This window comes from Eptesicus fuscus, chromosome 11 (assembly GCF_027574615.1).
Source record: "Eptesicus fuscus isolate TK198812 chromosome 11, DD_ASM_mEF_20220401, whole genome shotgun sequence".
In the NCBI taxonomy this organism is placed as follows: domain Eukaryota; kingdom Metazoa; phylum Chordata; class Mammalia; order Chiroptera; family Vespertilionidae; genus Eptesicus; species Eptesicus fuscus.
Window position 1 is genome coordinate 90,133,544 of NC_072483.1, and position 8,957 is coordinate 90,142,500.

Sequence of the window (8,957 nt, forward strand, 5' to 3'; positions counted from 1 at the left end):
TTTCTCTTCTAAAATGTTGCCAAGTCCCGCCCTAGCTGGTTTGGCTCAAGTGGATAGAGTGGTCAGCCTGCAGACTGAAGGGTCCTCGATTCCCGATCAGGGCACACGCCTGGGTTGCAGGCTTGATCCCCAGTAGGGGATGTGCAGGAGGCAGCCAATCAATGATTCTCTCTTATCATTGATGTTTCTATCTCTCTTTCCCTCTCCCTTCATCTCTGAAATCAATAAGGATATATATTTTTTTAAATTTTGCTAAGTCCTTATAATAAAAACAGCAGCTAACATTTAGTGAGGACTTACTATGTGCCAGACACGAGGCCGAGTTCTCTAGTATTGTTTATTACAGTATATGTTATCCAGTGTGATTTCCTTCTCAGCCCTCTTATTATCCCCATTTTTCACATATGAAAAATCAAAAATAGAGAAATTAAATGACTTGCTCAAAGTCATATAGCTACTAAGTGGTAGAACTGGGATTCACACCAAGGCTACCCAGTATTTGAATTTGATGTCTAACCAAGGACAATATAGTAGTTAAAGATGTTTTTCAAAAAGGTTGTTTTATTAAACAAGAAAAAGAATCAGAAACTATTAAGTACATTTTAGGTTATTTATCCCACAACTCACTTTTCAACTAGTATTCAGATCATGTTAGAGATGAATAGTCTTCAAATTCTCCAATTTTTTAAAAAACAACACTGGTTTTTGTAGTTTTGTTTAGGTAAGTTTCCTCAACAATAGAAGATCAATGAGAAATTGAAAACTAGCATTTGAAGACCGCTACTAAAGAAGTCTTTTGTTTGGGGGAAAACTCAATGCATTTTATTCATTAAATATTTATGTTTTGCTGTCAGGCAATTTAATATGTAATAAATATAAGTGTGGAAAAAGTTATGTACTTGTTATGCATCATAATCCTTAAAATAGAACAAAAGATTGTTTTTAAAGAGCAAAAATTAATAATCCAGGAAACAAAACAAGTAGAAGAAACTAAACTTACCTACCTACTCCCATGGATAGTACCTGCAACAATGGTTTGTTTACCTTGGAATATTTGCAACTTTGCTGCTTCACCTTGGTAACGTTCTATGTAGGTGCAATAAGCTTAATGAAAAAACATGTCGCATTTCAGCTTTCCTCTGGAATTTGGGGACAGCTTTGGCATTGATGATCTTACTTGGTAACTTAAATAAGGACCAGTCTTTCTTCCTACCAGGTAGATAGGTGTCAGATGGAGGTTTTTTTTAAATAAAGAACCTTGAAAAATTCTTTATTACAAGGTCCTTTTCAACAGCTTAGGTCAGTTGGGGAAGTCCCTTCTGCTGGTAGAAGAGTCATGATAGAGGTTGTTTTTTATATATATTTTATTGAGTTCAGAGAGGAAGAGAGAGGAGAGAGAAACATCAATGATGAGAGAGAGAGAGAGAGAAGAGAGAGAGAAACTTCAATGTGAGATATCTATCTCACATCAATTGATTGCCTCCTGCTCATGTCCTTATCAAACTTGCAACTGAGGTACTTGTCCTTGACTGGAATCAAACCTGGGATACCTCAGTCCGTGGAATATCCACATAGCCAACCCAGCCAGGACTCACAGAAATATTTTCAAAGTCACCATAATTTGAAAAATGGCATAGAAAATTCTTTTAATAACATTAATTTTTGTTAGATTTATTTCTATAGAGTATTGGATAATGAAATAAGTGGGACACTGATATATATATACCAGTGTAAAAAATGTTTGCAATATAAATTTTGTAAGTTATACCAGTGTATATATGTTTGCAATATAAATTTTCCTCTTATCTAAGTTAGATTGACATATACACAAATAGTGAAATGATCACAGATATACTATGCAAATATGTTCTTTGGTAATAAGATATGCATTCAACATAGTTTTATATATTTTCATATTTTATTTTACCTCCAATATTCCCCAATTTGAAATATTATGCAATTTAATAATAACTATATATATAATTCTAACTAGTTCATTGATGTGCAACCAACTTCCTCAGTTGAAATGGCTCCTTTTAAAAAATCAAAGAGTAGACCCATATAATAGAAATAGAAAGCGAGCCATGTAATTTGGAAATAAATTGTTTCCATACCAAATTGCTCCTTTTTTGAAAATGGTTCATATAAATTTGGTGATGTTATTTTCCCCACAAATAATAAAAGATGACTCAGATAAAACTGAGTGCTTAGCCTAAGGATCATAAATGGGTTTTTGAGAGTCTTTGAATCTCCTGAAACTATGTGCAAAAATATCCTGGTTTAAGTTTATGAGTATTTTTCTGGAAGAACTTTATCTATGAAACACTTGTCAGTTACACGATCATCTAAAGTATAAGTACCAAGAATAATAGAAAAGGGCCCAAAAGTCCGCAGTGAAATAGGGAATGACGTTAATGAGACTCCAGAAGGCTTTTGCTACAGGCTGTCGTCATAATGTCGAAATGGGGGAAACAAATTTAAGATCTATTGTATGTTTGAATTACCATTATTTAGACTTTCATATGTTTAAAACGTGTGTCAAAGCATTTTAAGATCAGGACTCTGTAACTGAAATAACTTTAGGCGTGCCTGTAGAGGTCAGATTGTAAGATGGGTGAACTGATTGATTGCCTCCTCGTGGGTACAATTTCAGAGGTATCAAAATGAGAAAGCAAGTGGCTTAAATTTCTCTTAAATCTTCTCTGAAATGGAGTGGAGTGAAAATAAGGAACATTTACAATTTGAACTGAAATCTTAAACTATATGAAGATGACCTACATCTCTGGACAGATAACTTAACGTTTCTTAAATGTACATTTCCATGAAAGGTAACTTTCTAATACACTCATATGCAGTACAAATACATCTTATACACCGAGTTGAGGGCATTGTGTTGCTGTTAGTAAAAGCAGCATTGTCTGACCCTTTATCTTTCTGTCAGATGACACTGGCAAGACAATATTTGATTAGCGAAGTAGAACGAGTTAGAGAAATAGGTTATTGTTTTTGGAATGAGTGTAAGTCTAATGCTGTAAATGTATCTTCACATGTGTCACGTGAGATGCATTAGTGCCCATTAGATGCAGGTAGAAGCTGCACATTAATGGAGCGGCTGCCGATATCTTTTCACCACAATGTCCTCCCAGCCGTGTGTGCAATGCCCTCAACAGAGCTTTCTTCTCAATAACATGCAATTAAGAAGCGTGCTCTGCTACCGCACGAAGCACAAGCCAAGTGCAGGTCATTAGCATCCATTTCCAGCACCACTTTGCAAGTGAGAGAATGTGCGTAACAAGGAAGCAATCACTTACCTTATAACGTCTTAAAAAAACAAAAACACACGGACATTTATATCCACATGATCTAGTTAGGAAAGCTTTCTTTCAGCTCTTTTTTTTTCCATTTTTTTATTAAGGTATTATATGTGTACATATCTTACCATTGCCCCCCCACCCCACTCCCATACATGCCCTCACCCCCTCTTTCAGCTCTTTGTAGTTATCTTGACAGTACAGAACATGTGTTCTTCAAGAACATTACATCTCAGGTTAAAAAACCTTGGATAAATGTTTTAATATTAACAACTGGATCCCTAAAATGGAAATAAAAATATCTATGTTCTCAAGGTGATGAGAACTATTGAAACAGTTTTGTAAGAAGCAAGGGCTGTGCAAAGGTAATTGGCGTTAGTAATAATGCATAACGAAACAGTTTACCTACTAAAAGTATATTCGGTCATAAAATTAACGTTGGCTTTTGCCACATTCACCAATGACATTGCGTGTCTCTCCTGACCGCTTCAAGGTATCATATATCACAGATTTCCTAAAGATGCATGTCGATCACAAAACTCCTACTTAAAATGTTAAAAACGTCTGAATTATTGTTTCACTTAAGGGGAAATCATAGATCCAAATTTCAAAAAGTGATGGATTATGAAGAAAGCCCATTATTTTCTGCTTTAGACAAAGTGACTTAGTTAGAGTTAACATATATAGATGTTCTAAAATTTCCTACTCCTCAAATTCATTAGCCCACATATATAAAATCAGCAGTCTCACATGTAAAGGGATTTACAGTACACTTGACCCTAGCATAGATCCACCTACTGGTGTTTACATTGTTTATGTCCACTCTGACCTTCAATTAGGAGTCATTTCTCAATCTGACCCATTGAGGGCTGGGATGTCACCAGTCATGGTTTCTGAGTCAGACCTCAACAGCAAAGAACAAGTCACGTGAACTTCCTTTGATATGTACGTACATACCTGAGCAGGTAACAAAGAACGCCTTTCCTACTGTGGAGAGCCTTGCAGATTCCAGAGCACCTGTAACTCTCATATTGCAACTTCAAGTTATGTGCAGAGAGAGGATCAGGGACACGAGGCTCACGTGGCTTCAGGGGCCAGAGCCAGAACTCGAAATCAGATTCCAGCACAACTTCAGAGTCCTGGCCATTCCCCCACAACTCTTTGTGTGATTGTCAATTCATAGTCAACTGTCTGTGTGGGAGGAAAAGTCCCATTTTTTAAAGTGTGCATAACCCGAAAAAAGAAAGATTTAGCTTTATGAGAGGAAAGAGCTAATGCATTCTGTCTACACTGGGGTGTCATGTTAAACACTGCTCTTTGTGTGTCTAACAGATGCAACGATCTTGGTATGATATAATTAAACTCTCTTGGAAAGACTTCAAGACCAACCCACATCCCATTGGATTTTGTTATACGGCAACTAATATTACATAGATTTCAGGGACATCATTATATGCTATGGTGGCAAGTGGATTATATTTAGCTTGTAAGAAATACTTCTAACGGCAACATTTGTGTGCACGAATGTCAGAATTAAATTGGAAACATACTTCTAATATTCCCTATTTGCTAAGAAGCAAAAAATAAGGCATTCTTTGCTAGCTGCCTCAGTTTCTCCCCTGAAAGCATACTCATGCTGTCATTGTGTCTTTATCGGGGGAGTGGGGTAGCTACCTGCTGAAAGACAGTATGTCATATATTACTGCTGCTTTCATTTTAATTAGCAAATAAAATAAAAAATGTTTATAGAGAAGGAACTGAATAAATTATGAGACATCCAAAATGGAATTCTACCCAGCCAAATAAAGTAGATCTCTTTGTACTTATTAAGTGAATAAAGCAAGAAAAAGAACAGTGTATATATAAGAAGCCACTTCTAAAAAGAATATACACTTGTACACACATAAATATATGAAAAATTATTTATATATCCTTTTCATTTATCATATATATCACACACATATATAAAGAATGGAAGATCGATATATTTATGGTGTGAATTGTATATCACGTGTAATATATACATGCCCACAAACATATATACACATATGCAGCCCCACAAGGAATATTTTTGTGGCCCAGCCAATATAATGGTATGTAAGAAGTATTTTAATAAAATTTCATAACTTAATTTTTACAATATCCTGTTATACATAATTATTAATAACGAACTACAATACTCACTAATGACTAATTACTCTAATGGTGTTGCATTCATTTCCCTTATGTGCCTTAAGCGCAGGCACACCACTTCTCTCCACTAATACTAGCAGCGAATATTCTAGCAGCCAATTGCCATGTCATTAGTCTTGGGCTGACTTGTTTAAATATTTCACTTTCCGAGAACAAGAAAAATAGGTTTATTTGCATTATGCTTATTAATTTGTGGAGTTATTCAGTGTCTGGTAAGTTAATGTTTAAGAAAAAATGTTAATTTTTATTAAGATACTAGAAGCCCGATGCACGAAGATTCGTGCCAGAATTGGCCTTCCTTTCCCTGGCTGCTGGCACCGCCTTAGCTCTGGCTGGAGCCACCTTTCCACCTTCTCACACTGCCCAGAGGCCCAGAGCGGCCAGGGGGTGGTGCGGAATGCCTGCATTGTCACCATGGCGATGAAGCAAGTATCCTGCCATGCCCCCAGCCGCTTGGCGCCTGCGTATGCAAATTAACCTGCCATCTTTGTTGGGTTAATTTGCATACTCACTCCTGATTGGCTGGTGGGTGTTGCTAAGGTACAGTCAATTAGCATGTTGCTCTTTTGTTATGTAGATTCTATTATTTTATGTTAATGATGACTCACTTATTTCATCCTTTGAATTCAGCATGTCTCTATCAAAATAAACCTACATTTCTATGAAAATTGAAGCTTTTGTTTTTTTGCGGCCCACAAAAACATAAACCTTGTTTATTTGTCCTGTGTTAGCCTTTGAGTTTGACATGCTTGCTCTAGAGTGTGCTGATTAATGTGTTGAGCTTTAGCATTTTAATGGAATTTAGCCTCTCGTGTTGAATGCCAACTATGTATGAAGCATTTTGAGACATCCTTGAGGTATACACGGACAAAGAATCATCTCCCTGAGCTGAAATTAAAGATCTTTGAAACTCAATATTATTTGACTAATTTTTGTATATGAAAAGTAAATCTTAACATACAAAAGTCAGGCTTTATAAAAAGTAAATTGGAGAATTTACATAAATTAAAAAAGAAAATTAGTTTTACCGTTATTAAATAATTTGCTATGGAGACATCTCTTCTCTGTAATTAGATGTACTAAAATGTAAAATATATACAATTTCAGAATAAGACCTGTATAATGTAGAGTAGACACCTAATGTAGCTAAATGCCGTTTATAAACACTCACATCGGAGGCGGGGCTGTTGGGATTGCAGAGATAAATGGTCAAGGGGGGGAGGGGTGAAGAAGAGTCGAAATAGCTAAAGTAAAGAAAAGAACAAAAAAAAGATAATGTGCCCCAGAAAGATGAAAGGAACGTCTGCCTTCACTCTGCAGATGACCTTCTATTTATGGATTTCAGTCCCTCCTGGGACCTGACTCCCTCTTCACAGCATGACCTCCTTCTCAAAACAGGGGGAGTTCCCTCCTTACTCCAGTAACAAGACGTCTGGCCACGACAGAAAACTGTGGCTGGAGAAAGCAGTAACTGGTCCATTGTCTCACAGATGCCTTCCTGCCTGGTGGCCTTACCCTGTCATTATATCAGAAGCTTCAGTAACAGCCCGTGAGTGGCTCAGGGTCCAGATTTATGTTGCAAAGCAAAGAAGTGAGTATGATGGCATGAAGAAGTCAATTAAATTCTCTTTAAAATCTTGTGAATGATTCTATTTAAGCTCTTTTAGCATCTTCCACAACGTTAGATACAACTTTTCAGAAAGGAGTGTTATCGGGCACAATATGTATTCGATTTTGTGTTACCATTGCTGCTAAAGAAGTTGGAGGCTTTGATTTAGCATTTACATAAGGTAGTATTGTGGAAAATTTTTAAAGGTTGAAGGTGATGGGACTGACATTTTTATCGCCTTCCCCAGATATGTATGGTGGCAGGGAACGCCACCTAGGAGCACATCGCTGCTGCCGAGGATCTACCCTCCTGGGAGCCGCTGTGTTGGTGTTTCTGTGAAAATAGAAGTCGGGGGGAATGATCCGCATTCTCCTCTCAGAGGCTGACGCATTTTTTTAAAGCCTCATTCCTTTAAACTGTGGTTACTAAGGGTGTGTGATGTGGAAATCCATCGCCATAGTCTAGGTTGTGTTTTCTTGCCGAAAGAGCGTTCATGATCAAATCATATTGGAAAAATCTGAGCTCAATAAAGTTAAACAGTGATAGAGCCTCCCTTCCCCCAACTGGTGGGCAGAGTATGACGTAACCTGCACCTGCGGCCTGGACAGACCTGAGCACCTAACCAGGCACCTTATATGGACTGTACATTGAACCGCCAATCAGCACCTGCCAAATACCCTAAGCCCTTGTCCCTAAGTACCCGAGTGACTAACTATGTACCTTATATGGACCATACATTAAGCCACCAATCAGCATGTGCCGAGTACCCTAAGCCCCATTCCTTCCCATTCCTCCCCTCAAAAGGCGTATTCCCCTCTGTACGTGTTGCTGCTCTCCCCTGCGAGACAGCCCGGCAGGTCCTTCTCCTCTAATAAAGCCCGGAGTCCCGGTTTTCGCCCTCTGTCTGGTCTTCCAAACAGGAGTTTAGTTTTATTTGTTGGGTCTTGGCAAGCCTCCTTTTACCGCAAGGCTCCTCAGGGCCTTGAAAATGCAAATGTGCATTGTGAGCTACCAGTGAGCTGAGGGCCTTTAGATGGAGCATCTCCCAAATTTATCTTCTAACAGAAGCTGCTCCCCTTCAGCTTTTTCCTTTTTGGGGGGTGGAGGGGGGAGAGAGAAACCCTTGGGTAGAGGAACAGCAAAGTGGTGGAGGACATTAGTTCTGAGTGGCCTACAATGCCACTGGTCAGAAACAAACAGACAAATTCAATGTGGCAGATAACAGAGGGACAGCTGATGGAGGCTTTCTGGAAGAAATGAGTGAAACGCCAATAACAGAAATTGTAAGAACCACTGTGACTCATACTTTTCCACAAGCCAGGGAGGAGTCCGCTTCCAGCTTAGTTCCATAGAAGCCCGCGCAGCCAAAGGCAGACATGAAAACAGTTTCTTCCCAAACTGATTCAAGCTTCTGGTTTGGATGAGGGGAATTTTTTTTCTTTTTAAGTAAGCCCTAAGATAAGGCTGTAATTAAATTAAATATCAAATGATTGGCAAACATTAACTTGCTGCATATTGTTTCGGTTAAATATCTTAATCAAAGAGCACTTTTTGTGAGATGTCTATTTTAAAAGTTTTAAGTGAAAAAATCACTCTTTTTACCTGCTGAAACTTGGGTAATCTGTGCAATGAAGAAACGCCCATTCATTCACGGTCCCCTTGGCAGGGGCTAGCAACAACAATGGCTGTGCGTTACAATCACCAGGGACACTTGTGATTGGTTGGTTGGTTGGTTGGTTGGTGGGTTGATTCTACAGAGAGTAATGGGGTTGGGGAGGGAACATTAACGTGAGAGAGAAACATGGAAAGGTTGTCTCCCATGTGCGCTCTGACCGGGATTGAAC